Below are 21,276 nucleotides of genomic sequence, written 5' to 3'. Positions count from 1 at the left end.
AGTTAGTGCTGAAAAAGCCTCATGTTCTTCAATCTGACCAGGTGGCCATCACCATGAATTAGATGTGGGTTCTCACATTCTGACCCGCTTGCTTTACCTTGGAGTTTCTAGGGAGAAAATGGGTTGAAGTGCCCATTTTTCCTGATTGGCATCTGCAAGAGTCAATCAGCAGGTATTTTTAAAGCCTTGTGCTCCTGTGATTTTGCTCCCTGAGAAGTCAATTCAGAATTGCCATTCCTCCAACAGAAGGAAAATTCAACCACTAAAAGAGCAAACTATCGTACTGGAAAAGCCAAATCTCTGAGTCTGACTTGCTGGGAGGGAGATGCCAAAATACCTTTACAAATCTGCGCCTCAGTACCAGTGTCAGGTTTGCAAGGTGCAAATGCTGCGCTTCTGAGAAGAAAGCGAAGAGGGTTTCGCTAGCAAAAGGCTTGCCCAATCACACCTCAACAGACCTCCACAGGTTACTGAAACTGAGCACAATGTCTGTGAAATTAATAGCTGAAGAGTAATTTGGTAAAAGAAAATGGTGAAAAGAAAAAAAAAACATTTAGTTTAAAATGGTACTTTTCTTTCCCCTTCAAATGTTACAGATCTGATTTCTTTGACAGGAAAATAAGTATGTGCGTGCATCTATACGGTGAGTTTTAAGGAGAGGTTTAGAAACAAGATTTTTAATAGAAAACAAAGGCACGTCAGTTAATAAGCATGCATTAATGTTGAAAAAGCCCTGTAATAGTGTTTCTTGTGCATATGTGGGAGTGAGGGATTGTAAGAACAAGTGGTGGCTGGTTGCCTGGGTTTATCAAAGCCCAGTAGGGCAGGATCACCTCTTTGTCTTTGCTGCGCTCAGAGTCATCAATCCCTCCTGTTCCTTCCGGAGCTGTGAAAATGTCAAGAGAGAAACTCCTCCTCCTCTAACAAAACCCAAGTGCCATGAAAGCTCCAGCTCCAGGCAAACACCCACTGTGCCGTGTGGCTCAGCGAGGCCTGGGGTAGCCCACCCAGCCGGGTCCTGCTGGCTTTGCGGGGCAGAGGGGATGGGCAGAGCTTCTGATGATGGGTCCCACAGCTCGGTGGCTGTGCTCCTTCCATAGCCGTGCTCCCTCCATGGCTGCTTTCCCTCCATGGTCGTGCTCCCTCCGTGGCCGTGCTCCTTCCGTGGCCATGCTCCTTCCATGGGCATGCTCCCCCCATGGCCGTGCTCCCTCCATGGCCGTGCTCCCTCCATGGCCATGCTCCTTCCATGGCCGTACTCCCTCCATAGCTGTGCTTCCTCAGTGGCCATGCTCCCTCTATGACTGTATTCCCTCAGTGGCCATGCTCCCTCCATGGCCATGCTCCCTCCATGGCTGTGCTCCCTCCATGGCCGTGCTCCTTCCATGGCTGTACTCCCTCCATGGCTGTGCTTCCTCAGTGGCCATGCTCCCTCCATGACTGTATTCCCTCAGTGGCCATGCTCCCTCCATGGCCATGCTCCCTCCATGGCCGTACTCCCTCCATGGCTGTGCTTCCTCAGTGGCCATGCTCCCTCCATAGCCATGCTCCCTCCATGACTGTATTCCCTCAGTGGCCATGCTCCCTCCATGGCCGTGCTCCCTCCATGACTGCGCTCCCTCCATGGTTGTGCTCCCTCCATGGCCGTGCTCCTTCCAGAGTTCGCAGCCTTCTGTGAAGTGAGTAGGGGCAGGCCTGGCCTGGGTGCCATGAGAAGAAGAGGGACTTGGCATTATCCCTGGGCAGGGGCTGGCCACGTTCCCATGCCGTGGCAGGGCAGTGCTGGAGGCAGTTTTGCCTGATGCCGGAGCTCCCACCTGAAACCGCAGCTCCCAAACAGCCTGGAATGCAGCCTCCTCCTTGGGGGTCCCTGCCCCCTGCTGCCCTTCCCACCACCTCATCCGCTCACCAAAGTCTCCCCCTTTTTTTAACAAGGCAACCCCCAAAAAACCATCCTGCCGAGGGGGTGCACTGCTGAAAGCCAGCTCGCTGAGACTCCAGCGCTCACAGAGCCCCTGGGGGGTGACAAGCCACCTCAAATAGAGGAGGAGGGAAACGGCCCTTGCTGCCAGCTGGGGACCAGCGCTCCGTGGAGAGCTGTAGGTGACTGCCGGTCCCGTCTGGAGAAAGGCAGGGTCTGTTAGATGCTGCGGTGGGAGGCAAACGGGGCAGACAGGGAGGAATGCAGACAGGGGAGCGGGGATGGCCGGAGGGGAGGCAAAGGCAGCAGGAGGGTGGCCGAGGGCGGGAGGGGAGAGGAAAGGCTGGAGGACAGGGAGGAGGGTGGAGAGGGTGATGAGGTGCGGGATGACGTAGGAGATGTAATCTAAAGGCAGAGCTGGCCAGAGCCTCCAGGCTGGGAACCAGGTGACTGAACATGATCTGGGGGAAGCAGATGCCTTCCCAGCACCTGCGGTGCAGCCCCCACCCAGCGGTAACAGAGGTGGTTCGCTCCCCGCCAAAGCGCGAGGGATCCATGCAACCCACGGCTGAGAGAATGAACATCAGAGGAAGAAGTTCGCGCAAGCATTGCTCCGTACAGTCAGGTTGACAAGCTGGAATCAGAGACCTTCTGTTCCTCCTTGCCTGGTGCCGTGCTGGGACAGGACGGGGGCGGTTTATGCTGCTGGTTTCCCCAGCAGGACCACAGGCTGGTGGCTGGGGGGACACTAGGTATGAATAAGCGATGGTTTGCAAAGGCAGCTGTGCAGCTATGTGGCCTTCTTCCTGTGTTCAGGTAAAGTCTGTGGGTAGAACAGTATTTTCCCAAGTGTGCTCAGCCTGGGAGTCAAATACTTCTCTGTTCTCCATCTTTTTTTTTTTTTTTTCTTGCAAAATAATTCTACCAAAACCATCTAGCCCAGGAAGTGATTTCAGGAGGAAACAGACAAAGATGGGAATCTGAACCAGGTAAAACCTCAGATCAGTAGCACAGGATTAAACACGGGATTTGCCCCAGCTTGATAGTGTTATTGTTCTTGTAATTCAAAGTCTCTTTTCTTCTGATGGCAAAGATAACCTTCTAAGTGTGCCGACCATAATCCAAATCAGTCTCGTATACTTAAGCCTTCATATATCCTGGAACAACAAATACCTCTGAGAAATACACGCCATCCTATTGCTGTCAACAAAGCATCACTGCTAGTGGCAACAATTCACTGTTTAAGTGTTCAGCTCATGTTTTTTCTTTGCTGCTGCTGGACATCACAGCAGCCACTGATGGTAGACTTTGCAGTGTGGTGGTGGCTTTGCCAAGAGGGCGCATGACCCTCAAATATTTTAGATCATGTGAGATCGCGTGTAAGGGACAGAGAAAAAGGAGATTCCTCCTCCTCTGCAAATTCTACTTCTTAAAATTTCAAAATCCGACATTATCTCCTACATCATCTACATTGCCCAGATCCCCTCCACCCCATCCAAAGCAACCAATAGCCCACAGCACCTCCCTCTTTGTCACTAAGAGTATTGACAGTATAGACTCTATGATAGCTGAGGAAGAAACACAGAGTACTTACAAAGTAAAATATACTTTTTATAGTATCTATGATTCTATACTGTCAATACTCATAGTGAGTAAGAGGGAGGTGCTGTGTCACTATGAGTATTGACAGTACAGAATCTGTGATAGCTTAGGAAGAAACAGAGAGTATTCACAAAGTAAAATATGAAGTTTCTGCAATGGCAAGTGAGGAACCAGGTCGGCTAAGTGAACCTCTTGAGGTGTGTCCCACACGAAAGGATGAGGCCATGTCACTCTTTCTTCTCAAGGGACACCGTTAGACACCGCACCTGCTATGCTCAACATGGCACTTCAGTCCTAAGGGTCTTGTCTTTGGGAAAAGGAGCCATATCACCATATTGCCTTCAGCATTTCCAGGGAGAGCAGACAGGGAGCCACTCTGAGGGGCAAGTCAGTAACCACCTCACCGCACAAGCAGAGATAGGGGAGATAACCTTGGTGGGAGGCTCAACAACAGCCAGGAGGGGCCCACATCCCTTCTCCCTGCCCCTCTGCATGCTCTCGGCTGCCTCTGGCAGCCCCTGCTTCCTCCTCTTGTGCCAACCACCTCCGAGCAGGCAGGGGAATAGGTCAACCCAGTTTCTTAGAACAGAGACATGTACTTCTCCTCCTCCTCCGTGACTAGCTGCTGATGCCTTTGGGAGTTGTTATCCTTCCTGCACAGGAAAAATGCAGTGAAGGGAAGAGGCTCACGTCCCACACAGATTTAGAAAAGAGCTATCTTCTAGTCCAGGGGAGCAGAACGCAAGCCCCACTGTCTCCAGTGGCCACTCCAGCTCAAGAAAGCAAAACCTATAATGCTACCGCAGATTTCATTGCCTTCAACGGCTACTGATAAGCCATTAAAAGCTACTTCAAATGAATCAAACTAAAAAATAGCCCTAGATTGGCTCATGGCTTCAATACACATTAAGAATTTATGCCTGCCAGCCCAAAGTTTGTAGTAAGAGATGTTTCTTAGTGACCTGGGAGTAGGTATGTAAATAGTGAATTAGCAAAATGTCCGGACGACACAGAATTTTTTAGGTTACTCAAGACTATGGGGAGCTGCGACGTGTTCCAGAAAGACTTGACCAGACAGCATGATGGCAGATGAAATTCAGCGTAGACATGTGCAAGCTAATGCACACTGCAGGAAATAATTTAAGCTTTCATACATGCCAAGGGACTGTGAATTAGTGATGAGAGGCATTATGGTGGACACACAATGCCTTCAGTGAAGCTGGCTGCTCAAAGTATAGCCCAGGTCAGAAAACAAATGAGAGAAAACTCAGTTATCTAAAGGTGAGTGGGCTGGTACTCACATTGGAGAAACCTTCTGGGTCAGGCTGGAACATAATTTAAAGCTACCTGGGAATGAGACGGCTCTGGAATCAATTCTCTCTCTTTGCCTCAGCCAGGTCTTCCAGGGCTCACGTTTTACACGTTGAGAAGGTCAGAATTAGTCACCAAGCCTTGTAAAAGATCTGGACCTCGCTGAATTCTTTATCCATCTGTGAAGTCCTTGAAAAGTGATAGATATCCTGACAAAGGCTCAAACTTGGCAATTAAATTCTCATGAGCTGGAATTAGAAAAGGTGTCCCACTTACACGAATAGATTGCATAAATTGCATTTGGAGACGGTTTCAACAAGACGGGTTCCCTGGGTTTTGCTGTGAATGAGCTAAATGCTCCTTCAGCATAAGGCACTATTGCAGTATCCCCAAAACCAAACCCCTCTGATGGCGTGGAGTGGGAAATAAAAAACCTTATTTTCCCTCTTAAAAGACAAGGGGCATAAAACAATGGCTGGGAATGAAAGCCCTGTAAATTAATTTGTATTATAATTTCTGCAATGCCGTTGTATATAAATAGAAGTTAGGTGCATAATTTATGGAGGATGGTATATGTGAATCGGTGTCTCAAGCCCCCTCAAACACACTCTCTCAAGCGTGATGTGTAGAACACTAACACTCTCAGACAGCGCGCAGATTGCAATAGTGAAAAAAAATAAATCACTCTAATACTGTGTGTTACAATAATAAATGCAGGAATTAGAGGTTTTTACCTCTCTGTAAATAAATTATGCATATGTAGTTTTAAATTAACCAAATTAAATGATTAAAGACACTCCATTCCTTCATAAACTTGTCTCGGGAGTAAGGAATGCAGAGGTCTCTGGTTCCTCTGAGCCTTGCTGTTTCATTTGAAGCAATCTTGGATGCACTTCCCTTTCCTCCCAGCTTTGCAAAGATAGAAGGCATTTTATTTTCCCTTCAGCTAATTATTTTCAGATAAATGCAAGTGCTGAGATTAGGAGCACTGCTTTTGTTCGCATGCCCTCGGTGGGGTGTTGCTGGTGCTGGGGAAGTACCACATGGCTCCTCAGAAGTCAGCCTGCCCACAGCCACTGGTTCCAACATTTCTGCCTCTGGATTTAACCTAGGGAGTCAAATAGGCACAGCTCTTCAGGAGTGGGCTGGCAGTGTTAGTGGATGACATTCATAGAATCACAGAATGGTTTAGGTTGGAAGGGACCTTAAAGATCATCTAGTTCCAACCCCCCCGCCATGGGCAGGGACACCTCCCACTAGACGAGGTTCCTCAAAGCCCCGTCCAGCCTGGCCTTGGACACTTCCAGAGATGGGACATCCACAACTTCTCTGGGCAACCTGTGCCAGTGTCTCACCACCCCCTGAAATGCAGGTCCATAGTGCCTTCTCTGCACAAAGTACCATTGTCATGTTTTGTCAACAATGACATGATTTGTCGTGGTACATGGCACTATGGTATGTGGCACCATGATTCACACTTGGCTACAAACATTGTTGCCCATTTTAATGTGGGAGGCAATTTAGGCTGTAGCTCAATGGACTACTTTCTTACTCATTTCATGAAATAGCACTGTAGCCTAAACTCACCAGTCGTAAGAAGAAGAAACTGCAGAGACCTGAAAAGTGTTTTCTTTCCCTGTATTACCAGTGCTGTCCTACCACCATACTACCAAACAGGGCTTGACTTTGCTACATCCCAGATACCAAATGAGTTTGGTTCTTCCAGGAAATCTCTGGGTTGGTATCCCTTACTCTCAAAGCACTTAGCTCAAAATGACTTTTTTTTAATCAGTGGAGGAGGCACAGAAAGACATGGGACCTTTCTCCCAGGGCAGTGGAAGAGCTGGGACACTTGTCCCTCAGTGTGTGCCCTACTCCTGGGCAGCTCCACCTCCATGCGCTGCGGCCATTTCGTCAGCTGAGCCACTGCAAGATGTTGTTTAAACTTTGCTCAATGACCCCGAGTAACTTGGTTCCTAGACAGCTCAAGCATTTACAGATGTTAAAACTTCCCAAGGCTGTATTTCAGAGAGGTCTACTGAAATTTGCACGTTGAAAAAAAACCAACAGGAATGTCCACATAATATATCTTTCAACTGGATTTTACACGTTTCTGCTAGAGAAGAGCACACAAGCTTGTCGCTCTGTGTAAAAATGTGTATTTTAGAGTAATTCTTTCCACACAAATCAGCTCAAGCTGAAACAGTGTGCTCAAAGCAGTGTGAAAGCAGGAGCCTAAGTGAAGGCAATGCAGGTACGTCACAGTTCACAGAGCTTGCTAATATTTCTTCTTTAATTGCACCTGTAGCCAAAGTGTGCTGATATATGCTTTCATTCACTGCTTTTTGACCGTGTTTTCCCTTCTCGCTATAAAACCAGCCTCAGCCTTAATGAACTGCATGTAAGACAGCAACATCTCTCAAACCATTCTTGGTGTTTTGGAGAAGAACCCCGTTTTCAACGTTTCTTCAACAGAAGAAACGGACCCCTTCACACCCACATCAACCGGGCTTCAGGAAGCAACTCCCAAGTACATGCAGTGGGATCAAGAAACTGGGTTTAAACCGTAACTTTATGAGTTTATGAATGGGATTATAGGTAAATATGAAAACCAGTAGCTTCAGGGAACCAGACTTACTAATACAGAGGTTTCCGCCCATCCTTGGTAGAGTGAGCATGCCACCCGTCTTGGGAATGAGGGTAGCTGTTCCAAGGTAACTAAATATTAAGACTTCTATGATTCAGACACATGGTGGTTACAGTGTACTCAAGTCAAAATGAAAAGAGTTAGTTTGAACTTAAAAAACAAGAAAAAAAGCACCTATTAATTTGGTTTAAACTTTGGAGGGAAGTAGGGAGCAATTTTCATCTCAGAGCGCCAGTGATGATTCTGCTTGATCCTAAGCAAACCAGGTTCAAACTTCTTCCAAGATATTTTTTTAAACGCTATATAAATCTACCATTGAGGTCTTTACTGCAAGTTTCTGAGTACAAATACAGCCTCATGGTGAAACGAAGATTAGTAGCTCGTTTTGTTCATGGCATGAACCAGGGGTTTTGCATATAAACGGGGGATATACATTGGAAAGAGTTTTGATCTTTCATTCAGAAATCTTCTCTTCTAGAGCTTTACACCTCTCACTAGCTGAATTGTCATCAGGACTTGGAACAGTGGAATGTAACGTTCACACAAAACGACGACAGGCAACTAGGCTACGAGTTTTTTGGAATTTGTTTCTAGTGTGATGGGTCACCAATCTGCCCGTGGCCTCCTGCATCAGTACAAAATTAGTGTTACATTTTCCTTTTCCCAGCTGTTTGCAAAACTTACTAGTGCGCGGTTTAAACATCCCAAGAAGCTGCTACAAGCTGACATCCACGTCTGCACACCAAAACGTGAATCACGTGGCTGCGAAAACCAGGCAATACTTCACACTTTTAAATCACCCAGGTTCTTGTTTTTGTGTTTGGATTGTGTGTGTGAAGGACAAAGAGCATCTGTGACGGCAGGCACACAATTGGGTGGCTGGAAGAAAACACAGGAGGAGTTGTGAAGAAATTGTCTGAAAAACAGAGGACATGAAAAGCATGGCTCAGGATGGAGAGGGGTGGCAGGCCTGTGCCTCTGCTCCACGTGTGTGTTGTTTGACCATATCCCACTTGGATCAGATCCCGCCCTCACTGGCACGACTCCAGGTCACTCGTGGACATGGTCTTTGCTGCAGGTGGGCTTCGGTACAGCTACTCAAGGGTTGTCTACCAGAGTTAAAGAGGAACTAAATGTGTACAGGCTGAGCTTAACCCTCACCTTCACCAGGAGGTGAACAAGGCCTAATCCCACTTTTTGTGTCACTCCACGTTGTGTTAGGAAGCATTGGAAACCGATAGCTGAGGGAAGGTAGATAATAACCCAGGCCAAGCTACTTTCAGCAAATACATACAAGAAAATATTTGCTTAAAATTAATCTAAATATTCTATAACATTGATAGAAAACAGATAATTTAAAGACTTTCCTCACTCATCAGAGTTTTCCCATTCCCTTTTGCCTGGTCTGTACCCATTTCCCACTCCCCAGGGTGTGCTTCTGCAGTGCAACTTCAGTCCTTAACTCCAGGAACTTCAGGTGAGCAGCTCCTGTTGTCCCTTCCAGAAGCTCCCAGTTGTTAAAACGAGATCTGGCTGAGCCTTCTTCTGTCACCAAAGGCCTGCCACCCATCAGTCCTTCATACGAGCATGTTTAAAACCTGCACACGTTTTGAGACTTGTAAGTCAATTTGAAGGTCGAATTTGTCTTTGAGAGTCCAACCGCTCCGCTCCATTGAGAAGGCTCACACAGTCCCCGGGTAGGAACCCATATAGCTCTGACACAGCTCGTGAACGTCTCTGCCCTGACACAGCCTGACTGAGCAGAGCCATTTCTTTCAGACCATACCTAGGAGACACCTGCCTCAAGAATTGCCTAGTGCAGACAATCCATGTTCTTCCTTACTGAATGACCGTACAAACTAACCGCTGAGCATGAACATATTTAAAAAGAGCCATAAACACCCATGCTGTGCAGTCCTCATCCACAGCAAAAAGTGAAGGTACCTGGAGAGAGAGGTTTTGATTCAACCCACTATTGGGAAAAATGAATTTGGAGCTGAACTTCACAAACTTTGCAAGCAGTTCTGTACTGTTGTTTTTCTAAAATTATGACTAAATGTGAAAAGTGTGGAGTTTAGCTATCTCTGTTCCAAAAAAATGTACTGGAGAACATGTCCCTATTTTTATCTATGTAAGTAAAAATACTCCAGAAGACATTAAACTTGACTATAGAGCTTCTTGTCAGAACATGGCATGCAGCACACGAACTTAGGAAGATTTAAAAAAACCCAACACTGGACTTGACTTATAGAAATAATAAAATTAATCTGAAAAAATAATTGAAGAAGACCTAACAATTTCAGGCATGATAAGTGAAGATAATCGCGGAGCTCTTACGTTCTGGTACAATTGTTAAAATGGGATCATAAAACATGAGAAATTTTTAATGCATCTGAATTGAAAGCCAGATGTCTAGAAATCAGAATACATGCTCCACCTGTGAGTTGTGGAAACTGTATCATCGATAGTAGTAATTCAAACGATGAGCAAGGAACTCAATGGGATTTTCAAAGCAGCACTAAGACAGAGGACTACCGGAATACTTTGATATTTGACCTGGCAAAATAGCAGTTTAAAACATAAATACCACCATAAACAGCCCTGGTGTTACAAGCACTGGGATATACTCCAGCAGAAGAATCTTTGGAGAGTGCTGAAAAATTAGAGGAACACAGATGGGACACCCCAAAATGACTCTCAGGATGGAGGAAACAGCTTACAATGGGAGGCCTTTTTTGCCTATCTCATCAAAAGAAGAAGCCTGGGAGGTAAACTTGAGTATTCCATACAAGTATATTCACAGAGGGAAATTTTCAGGAACTAGAAAGAGAGCTTTTGCATCCAGCAAAACAAAGCAGTACAAAATCTACCACTAGGACCTGAAGCAATAGGAAAATATTTTTTTTTGAAAGTAAGAGTGATCAAATGTTGAAAGAAGCTGCCAAGAATAGCAATGGAATCACCATCTTCTCCTATCTTTGTATCAACATTGGATGTCTTTGTCTTAGCCAAATGCACATTATGGACGTGTACCAGGCAACTGGATGCAATTGAGGAGGTCAGAGTCAGTGATCCAGGGGACCCTTCCAGCCTCAAGGTATAAATCTAGAGTTGGAGTGGTCCCTCCTAGTGGATTCTGGAAAGGATGTATTAGCTTCTGCTCGTGCTTCAGGGCTTTCATCCATCTTTTCAAAGGATCAGGATAAGGATCTTCACAGAAGCAGTTTCCCGAATCTGCAGGTTCCTGAGCTACTTGCCCTACATTTCCATTAAGCATCAGTAGTGCAGATGCTGTCTCCTTGTGCTTTATCTGCCTTTTTCATGGTCTTTTTGGCTGCCTGGACCATGCCTCTTCAGACACGTCCCTAGCTGATAGCAACTTACTGGTTGTCTGCAAGACTTCTCATTCCTACAAAATTATCCAAGATTCACAGAATTCAGCTAGTTTCTCTAGGCGTTCCTTTGCAGTCCAGGGTTAGCTAATGAACACCTCAATTACAAGTATTCGTGAGAGACAGTTTACATTTTTTCATTAAAAATGTCACTGGAAGTCCAGTCTTCCCATGCTACAATATTTGAAGCCCCTGCCAACAGCATACACGGCTGATATTAATTAAAGTAGATGATGAGAGCACTTGGAAAATGAACACTTTTCTCTGCTCAGATAAATGACCTTTAACGAGTGCTTGTTCGTTAGTTAGACTAGGTCATTACTAGAGATTACCAAGCATTTTCAATAAAACTGGAATTTCTGACTCATCTTTGGCTTTAAACTTGAAGACTGAAAAGTGATGGAGACTCTTCTCCGAGCGGTACAGAGTGTCATCCAACACTGTCACTAGCCTGCCCCACCACAACAGACAGCTAGTAATCCCCCAGTAGCATTTTGCTCTGAGCCACAGGAGAGGGGAGGTGGTGAGCTTCATTTTCTCCCTCATAAGTAGGATCCTTTCCTTTGCTGTGCAGAATCAGGCTTAGGAAGCTTGAAGACAACCATCCCCTGACACGGTGCCTTTTATCGTCAATGCACAGGTTATGGAAAATGCAAGAAAACTAAGCTTGCAGTCTGTGTTGTCACAGGTTGTAGCCACGTCCAAAATACTGGCACAGTAAACTTCAAATAGCTGCATGGCTGCACCTAATCCCTGGGTAGCGTCTTCTCCTCAGCGTGGCTTCGCTCTGGGGCAGTCAAGCTGCAGCTGGTTGAGATCTGAGCTCCTGATGCCATGGTTCCTCCTGGTTTCTACTAGGGTGCCGCCATCCTTAAAACACTGGAGTTTCAGAGTCCTCTGCTGGAAGAAACCAATTTAGAGAGACTCTCTGTGCTCCTACCTCAGTCACACACAAGATCTCATGGGACTGAGGACAAAGCTGCAAGCATGACACACACCATGCGGAAGAAAGGGCGGTCACCCCATTCAGTGCTTCTGGACACGATGGGGTGAGGGAAACAAAAATCTCCCAGCCAACCTCTTTGTTTAGAGAGGAGGGCTTCCCACCACCCTCCACAACCAGTGGGCTCCATCAAACCCTGCAACTTGCTGCTTTCTGTGAGAAATTACGCTGCAGTTTAAGACACTCGGAACAGAGGGTCTGCTTAGGAAGCAGTTTGAAATTATTGAGAGCAGCACTTCACATTTCCACAGCAGAAGCCTTTATGGGCTGGAAGTCTCAAACCTTGATCACTTCCAATTGAACCACTTATAAAAAATGTGCACTGCTGGAATATTTTAAATGACTGTGTGCAGTGTGTACTGACTGAACATTAGGGGCTTCAATTAAATAACAGTTCAGAACATAATGAACTGAAAAATTTCACACTCTCTAAAGTGAGATAAGTATGAAGTGAAGGAGAGAGAATTAAGAAATAGTGCTCTGAATGTGGCACCAGCCACTGCCTGATGAGATTCAGCCAGAAACACAACAGAACAGCTTGTGAATTAGTTTTTTTTTTCCCCAGACCTCTTAGAGGGCACAGGAAATGGTCAGGTCCTTTTTTTTAAGTAAGGGTGACACTACTTGTGCTGCAATTGGGGGTGCACCTGCCCTGGGAGCTTGGCTCAGTCATGTCGGAAGTTAGGCACTCCTGGATGCACATTTAGAGCCAGTGGTTCCCTGCCATGGGCTGAGTGGATCATCTGGAGCCCACGTCTAAGGTTCTGGCCTGAGATTCCTCTAACACTGAGTCTTTCTGCAGTTCTTACATTTAGTAATGAAATAATCTGCTCCTATGACCATTCTGGACCAAACAGAAGCAGTACAACATCGGAAACTCTGCCCACAGCTATGGAGAAAGATGCAATGCAGACTATCCACGCTGTGGTTTTCTCTGCGTGTCAATGAAAGGAGAAAGAGGGACAGCAAAGGCAGAGATCCTGCACCACAGCATGAGGCGCTTGCTCTGGAATACTGCAGCATGCTTCACAAAGGAAAAACTGGCACTCGGAGTGCCAACATGCTGCCTTTTGGTAACCTCTGACTTCACACAAGGGCTATTCTCCCCTTGTTCCATGGCTGGTTTGTTAGCTTTGGAGGTAAATCCCTTTACAGACTTCCCATGATCTCTAAAGTGCGCTTATTTGGTTTGAAATGGAACAAAAAAAATGAGATCTCATTCCAATAAGTACCGTATTTATCCCTTTACCAGAGAGGGCACGGGTGTCTTTAGAGATCTTGCAAATACAAAAGATGTTAAAAAAAACCCTCGACAAACCTAAACAGACAGGAAAACTGACACGCTTCAGTTTTTTAGGCTTATTAGGCTTAACATTTCTGTGTTTGAGGTTATGCTTTTCAACCGACTGATTACTATTTGCTCTATCTGTGTTATTTCATCCCAGCCTTTTCAGCCACCTCCGTGGCACCTGCTCCATGCACTTTCCCCTCCTTCGTATGCGTGACTGGTGAGGTCCTATCGCCAGATGCCAGCTGACCAAAGCAGCTGTACTCTCCAGCAGCCTGTGAAGGCTGAAGGTGATGGACAACTGTATCAGCCTCTACCAGTGTTGGTATGCCACTTACGTACTCTGTTCTGTCTTGTAACTAGACCAAAAAGATTCAAAAAGTGAAAAGCACACGGAACTTAGTAAGTGGCTTTTCCACATGGTAGAGAGTTAAGTCAATTTGCCGGCAGGTGTTCATGGGGATATCAAGAATCAGGTGGGAGTCAGGAGCCTGCATTTATTCCAGTTTACCTGATATAAACCCAGCATAGGAAAACACTGAAGCAGACTACAAAAGCCATTTAAAAGCATATGCGGTAAGTTTAATGATTTAGGAGTTCTATAAAAATTGTAAGTATGCTCTGATCTTCAAAAAAAAGGTTGTCAAATAAAATAAAATAGGACAGAAACTTATGCACACTTCCTCAAGCTCCATATTGCCAAACTGATGAGGCTGTTATCAAAGACTTGGTCTGACTCGTCTTTCGAGGAATGTAGGAAATCCAGCTCAGACCACTGAACTTCCATTCTGCCATGCACAGAAAAAGCATCAAAAGCAATGCAAAAACCTTTCTCCTTAGACAACTGTGTAATTACCTGCCCATGGGATAAGTTTCTACCTTCCCCCCTCAATTTTAATCTCCTCGTAATCTTAGGGCTGAAGGCTAATTATCCTCTTAGTTTTGTCTATTATTTCCTTTAACAGAAAAGTGAAGCATTAAGACCAATGCTTTGCCTTTTCAAACTCCTCCTGAGTGGTGGGTTTCTCCCTTTCTTTGCTATAGCATGAAGTGTCAGTGGTCAACTATATTGTATTGCGTTAGTTTGAGGTTCCCTGCCCTTCAGATTGCCCCTGGTCCTCCTACGTACAGAAGGATGAACAGGACTAGGGCTGGACCAAAGAAGAACTTTCCAATTCAGAGCCAAGTTTGTTCTTCAATTTGCAGCAAAATTCATTCTTGACTGTTTGCACCAGAGGACAAAGAGCTATCAAGATATTGAACACTTCGAATCTTTTACTTCAATATTTCAAAGAAATGGGTTGAAGTCTTTAAATCATAATAGCTTACACTCTTAAATAAAAGGCTGATTCAAACCCAAATCAGAGGTTTTAAATTTAGGTTGTTTTTGTGAACAAGAAAACATGGTTTTCTTCTGGCTCTCATGGTTGACCATGATCTCTGATTAGGGCTGTCTCCACACGGATCTTCTGCAGGCTAAAAATGTATGAGGTTACGAAGCCGGTCTGTTGCTAAAGCAGGGCACTGCCTGGCTGGTTCCATTTTCATGGGACTCAGCAACCTCTGAGCTGTCCATAATTTTGTCAGATTTGAAGATGACCAACAAATTCTTAACACTTGAGACTTAAGTAACTTATGACGAACTTAAGTAACATGTAGGGAAATGCAAAGAGATCATGTCACTGCCCAGGTTTTGTTTCTTTAACAGATCAGCCTTGAAACATCAAAATAGGATGCTTTGACAGATCCAATGTCTTCCGAAGTTTTCTACATGAGGAAGATAGGCTAAATCTCATCCTTTCCTGCAGATTTGTGCACAGTTTAGACCAATACCTTCCCGAGAGAACATTTTGTCGCTAAATCAACCAGCTCTGCCTTTCCCTACAGCACCTTTCATTGCTTCGTATATCTGTATCACAACTACTCTTTACCTTAAAAAGCCTTTAAGGGCACTCTCACATAGAAGCTCCACCTTGACTTTGTTGTCTATATTTTCTGCAGGCTAACAAAAAATATTGCTTTTTATATCTTCTCGGAAATAGGATGACCAGTCCATATTGTGTTCTTCAGTGCTTTCCAAGCTAACACTTTATTTGCAGTTGCCATCACTGAACCCAGAGAAGAAATCTCAATCAGGACAGGTACAATTACACCTGTGACTGGCAGCCTGTCCTTGGGGGAGGTTTCGTGCTGCTGTTGCAGCATTAGTTTCTTCTCCCAACCCACGGCTGGGGAGAAAATAACCCCAATGCTTAATGACCTTCTATTCCTAAAGATGAACTGCTTATTTTAGTAGGCACTTGTTCTAAACAAGTAGCAGGCACACCTCTTTTCCTCTTTCTAGAAACAATCTTGTAGCTCGTTCACAAAACTATTACACATGAACCTGAAAACATTTAACAAAGGCATCTCTCGTGACCAGAACCACAGATTCAGGCTCTGCCACCCTGTTGGAGCCCCTTCTTCATCTCAGAAAAGTACTGCAAAAATTCAGCTTTGTGAGAGCTGTGAGGCATTTGGAAACCATTGGGAGAAAACGTGCCACGAAAGCGAATGCCTTCGCTGCATGATGCAAATATATGTTAAGCAATAAAACCCTTGTTCCTAAATATGCTTGTCTTGTTTTGATATTCAAGGATATGAAAAAAAGACATACATACTTCTCATTTAATCCTGCCAAGATATAAAACTTGCCTGTTTTTATATAGTTGCCCAATATGGACAGCAAAAATAGCTTTCTTAATACAGAGAAAGAAGAAAAGGCTAGCTAATTCCGTGTGATGCAAAATCACGAGGTCCACCTCAAGACTGCACATCATTTTGAGGCTGAAGTTCTACCTGTTGAACCTCATTTCACTTAGGAAAAATGCTGCTGCTTCTTGAAATGCAGCTTACGATGACTGAACTGTTCTGTCAGAGAATATTACTACTCCCAAAAGTAAAATCTGAAGAAAAGATTAATATACTTTGCTGAGAGTAAGCTTGATAACTATCATTGTGCTGCGTATTTGCTTCTCGTGGCAGATGATATTTGATCATTTGAAATGATTACTGGGCTTTAGCTGAAAATCTTTTGAATCAAGTGGCTATAAATCATCTGTCCCACAAGTACTGCTACTAACTAGTGAGCATTTAGACAGCATTAGCCCAGGCTAATAACTCCTCTCAAAGGGAGAAGGGGCAGAGAGTACCTCAAGTGTGCGGGTAAAAACCTCTGGGGACAATACAAGACTTTTTAAAGCAACAGCTAAACCTCTTCCATGAAAAAATAAGCCACATCAGTGCCAAACTGTATTTTAAACTCAAAAGCCACGCTTTTTTTCCAGGGCGGAAATAATTTTATCTAATCTTGAGTGATGCCATTAGAATATGAATTTTGTGCAATGACATTAGTGCATGTGTTAATAGTGTCAGATACTTCATCCCCTGTACTTGAAACGGGCCTCTTCAGAAGCCAAGAGCTGCAGCTTCCACAAAACAGGACTGAGAATTGGTGACAATATATCCACTTCTAAGGTTTCGATAATAGGACTTGCACTACTTCATAAAAAAAAATATACAGGCAACACTACTATTTTCAATACACATCATCTTATTCTTTGAAAGATTTGTGTGTCATTCCTGCATTAAAGTGTTCAGCATCAACCTATAAAACTGCTGTAATAATACTCCAGAAGGACTCACAATCTTAGTTGATACCTAAAAACTATGCAAAAGCGTACATGAAAAACAGTTTCCAAAAATCACTCAGCACTGACATTATACTAAAGGTGTAATGATTTTATCAACATAAAAAATGATTACTTGTGATTCGTCTGCAAACGCTTCTTCAACAGATGATGCAATTTAAAATTAATAAATATGCTTTTTGATGGATACTTTTCAGAGGTTTCAAAAATGACAACATACTGCAGCTCTAATTTTTAAGTGTTAAGCTTAAGAGACCCAACATACCATTGTATTTTGGAATTGATGCCACTACACAGAACCAAGGGTTTATTTTTATCTAATCTTGTGGCTCGTTGAAATCCAGGCATTATTGAACCGCAGTATAACTAGGCCTTGGTCATCTGCAAACACCACCACCGTTTCCTTATTCACTTTGCCTGTTTATGCCTTTCGGCTGTGGCTAGACGCTGCTTTAGAGCTGTGGGGAAAGTCACACGTATACGCGAAAAACGTTAAAGGGACAAATTATGGATTTGCATAATTAGATGCTAAGGTAAGTTAATAGGGATGTTAGTGAAAATTATTTTAAACAGCTTACTGTGATCTATACTTTTCCTGAAGTCTGTTTCACGCTATTCCTTTTACTTCAAATCCATAGTATTTCTGGTCCTTTTGTTACTAACTGTTCAATACTATCTTGACAGCAGAACTACATCTTCGTTCTCATTTAATAACTATTTATCATTCTGTATCTGCCCATTTTCAAGAAGGAATAAAGTTAAGTGTTCCAGAAATTGGAAAAAATTGAAACTTGACCTTTATTAAGTGGGTTAATTGTCACAATCTCAGCATGTATGAAATTAATGACCAAAAAGTGGAACTTCAGAGTTTCAGAAGACTAGGTTAATGTCCAAAAAAGTCTAAACTCTGACCTTCTTGACATATGCCAAAAGAAACAGCCACCCTAATAAATTACTACCTGTGTGCAATTATAATAAACCATTCCTAGCATCCAATCACTTGAATTAATTGCTGCAAGGCAGCGGGGCTTTCTTACAGATATTCGAGTTAATCTAAAAATTCCTTTGCAGTTCATGGGAGGCTGTTTGTGCACGCCTGTCTCGCTATGGAGATGCAGTTTTAATATTTCATACCTTCGCACCACAAATCTGTATACAACCCCACTTATTAGCGCTGAAATTAGGAGCCTTGGCTGAGTTACTAACAAAACAGAAAGCAGTGAACCAGCATGGAATAAAGCAAAGGGAAATGAATTTGCCTTAACCCATGCCATAAGGCAATTGCTGGATGCAGGGCACCTACATAATTCCCAAATTTCAGACTTAGAGAGGTGACGCAGACAACTTTTGTAAATATGACAACGGCAGAATATTGAAATCATACAGAATTCACAAAAAGGAAGTTAAAAAAAATAATAAAGAATACCCCACTGGCACAGAACCAAGTCAGCAGCACAACGCAAAACCTACTGATTTCCACACCACCGTGTCAAACACAGGCGAACTGGCCAGGAGGACAGCCAGGATTTCTCCTGTGGACAGCAAGTGTATCTAGGGGATAGGTAGGTGGCCCCAACCTGACATAAAGCAAGAGGTGTAAGTGAAACAAGGCACCACACTGGAATTAGGCTGCCGTTGATCTTGACAGAACAGAGGAAGAACAGTGGGACACTACAAGGAAACTTCATTTTTTCCCGGTGATTCTTTTTGGAGGACAAATGACTCGTGTGCTCAGGGCTGTCAAGTTGGCCCAGTTTTCAAGAACATTGTATGCTTAATATTAAATAAAACCCTAAGTGTTTAAGTTCAACTATCTAATTCTGCTGGTATCTGAATCTGTGCATAAGTAATGGTGATTCAGGTGGGAAATCAACATTCCTCAGACACGCAAGATTTTATTCCCTATCCTCACGCAGATTTTAAACACCTTTCTGAAGAAGCAAAGTCAAGTCTCAAAGGGCCCCAGATCTATTTCACTCCAGTTCACGTTAAGCTGCTCAAAGGCAGAAGTTGTGGTGGTCAGCATTACCTACTTTGCCATGTCTGAACTGGATTTATTTGGAAAATGATTGTCTAGTTTCTCCAAACCTGGAAGTTAAAACCAAAATAATTCTGTGTGGACATGCCCAAAAATTGTTAAAATAATAAAAATCAGAAAAACAAATAAAAGGAGTTCAGAGCATAGTAAACAGAAGGAACCACCTGGAAGATGGAAGACTCAGGTTCAAAAGCCTCTTCTGCGCTTGATCACTTTATATAAAAAAATAGTCCTATACAAAATACATTATTTGGACAAAGGTCCCCAACTCTAGATACATTATGTTTCAGGTGAGTGTCCTGAATACAGCACTATCTTCTATTTTCACGTTGCTCTCTGTGCCTTTGTCCAGTCCTTCCATGCTGGATTCATAAAGCCTTTCCTTACCTCCTCGGTGTCGAGTAGTTCTCCCACAAGGGCAGAGGAGCCGGTCAATGGACAATGGTGACTCCAGCCCAGACTTCACTCAGGCTGCCCTCGGCACCAACAGCACACCTCCTTTTCACTGCCAATTTAATGCATATCAACAGTTTGTAATTCATACATTTTCATCTAGGGAAAGTGAGGCCCTTATCTAATTATGAAATGTATGGCTTGCTTAAAAATCCACAGTAATTGCAGTACTAATTGGAGATGCTCTTTTTTTGAACACTCACCAGAATTCCTAAACTTCTTGTTCTTCAGGACAGCAACGCTGCCTCTGAGACAAGCTAGCTAGTGTTCAGTTGTCCAGATTTTGTTTTCCAACAAAGGACATCTCCTCACTTTTTCCTTCCCTATCTAGTTGAATCTTTCCTGATGGCACCAGCTCCAGCTGTTAAGGCTTCCTAGCACGAGCGACAAAGGAAGATGTCAAATGCTTTCTGGTTTCCCACCGTTCCAGTACTGACTGTGCAACATTTTCTGGACAATGCAAACACTGACGACCAACTTGATTGCTTTTGTAAACTGCCAGGTCCAGTTCATGCTGCTACCAAAGTAAAAAAAGTAAATTAATTTGTTAAGTGAAGTTTGATGTCTATTTACACTGAAAATAAAGATAATAGTTAATAACTGAAGACAGCATACAAGGCAAAAATCACATTTTGTTACGTGAGTATCCTACAGCACCCAACATATGCTGCTACACAAAACAACTTATTCAAGCGTATTTCAAAGCCTGTTACTGATAATCCAGGAGTATAAGTACTAGAGCACTCCATACTCAGCAAAAGGCTATAAAAAAAAAAAAAAAGGAAAAAAAATGGGTATTTTAGTTTGGTTTCTGCTTGATACCATAGGACAGGTGCTTTGGCATTTGGCAACATTTCAATTTGTTTTTCACTAAACAAATTATCTTAGATAGATTTCATTGATCTTATTAAAGCTCAAGTTTATGTCATTTACACTGACTCCATAGCAGTCAGTCATTCAGTTTTGAAATGCAATGAAAACACCAGTGAAGCTAAGGAGACACAAAACCCATACGAATCCAGGACCGTTTGCGGCTTTTTTTCTTAAGTATGGATGGAGGTCTATTTATTTTAGCTGAAAAATCTGCCACATGATTTCCAAACTTGTGGCATTTGTTAGGAAATAGATGTAGAACCCAAGAAATGTTAAGGAAGCTCCTCTAACCATGAGTCACCAATTTATGTGCTGTACTTTGTACAGCAAGCAACGCACTCGAAGAAGGAAGCATGGTCAAAACTATTAAATATAGACTGCAATTATGTGAAAATCAGGTGGTCATATCTGACTCCAACAAGGATCAGTTAAAAATCTTCTAGGAAAAAAAAAAAAGAAATGGGCGTTGCTTCATTGGATAAACTTGGTCGAGCAGTTTTTTCTGAACACTCCTGTTTGGCACAGAGTGTGAGAAATAGGAAGGACTGATTTTCAGCCCATAAAATCAGAAAAGAGCAGCGGATTTGGAGAGCATCTTTATTGTGTCAGATGGAAACACTTCAAATTACGTTTCATAATTACTTCACACACCTTTCTATAAAATAAGGGTGTCAGAAGTAGCAGCAGCAGATATTAAGTAGTTTCTAAACATGTGAACCAGAGAAGAACAGTTTGTGTAACCTAAATCTTGCAGTGTGCCTTTGAAATGTGTAAGTTTCATGACTCCATGATGCTCATTCCTCTCTAAAGGCAAATTAGCCTCCAGAATGCAGCTTCGGTTGAGTTGCATAGATTTTCTGTATGTACCGCCTTTTAACAAAGTCCAAATGAAGGAATACGTATTTTAGCCAAGATGCTAAAACATAACTTAGTTTAGCCAAGATCCTAAACGATCTTACCTCCACAGCCAGAAGGTTCTCAGCTCCCGTGTACTCAAGATAAGATCGAGTTGATACAATCTGCAAGCATTTTTTTCAGAGTGGAGGTTGTTTCTCAATT

The sequence above is a fragment of the Larus michahellis genome, chromosome 4, assembly GCF_964199755.1.
Source record: "Larus michahellis chromosome 4, bLarMic1.1, whole genome shotgun sequence".
Taxonomy (NCBI): domain Eukaryota; kingdom Metazoa; phylum Chordata; class Aves; order Charadriiformes; family Laridae; genus Larus; species Larus michahellis.
Note: the sequence above shows the minus strand (reverse complement) of the source record.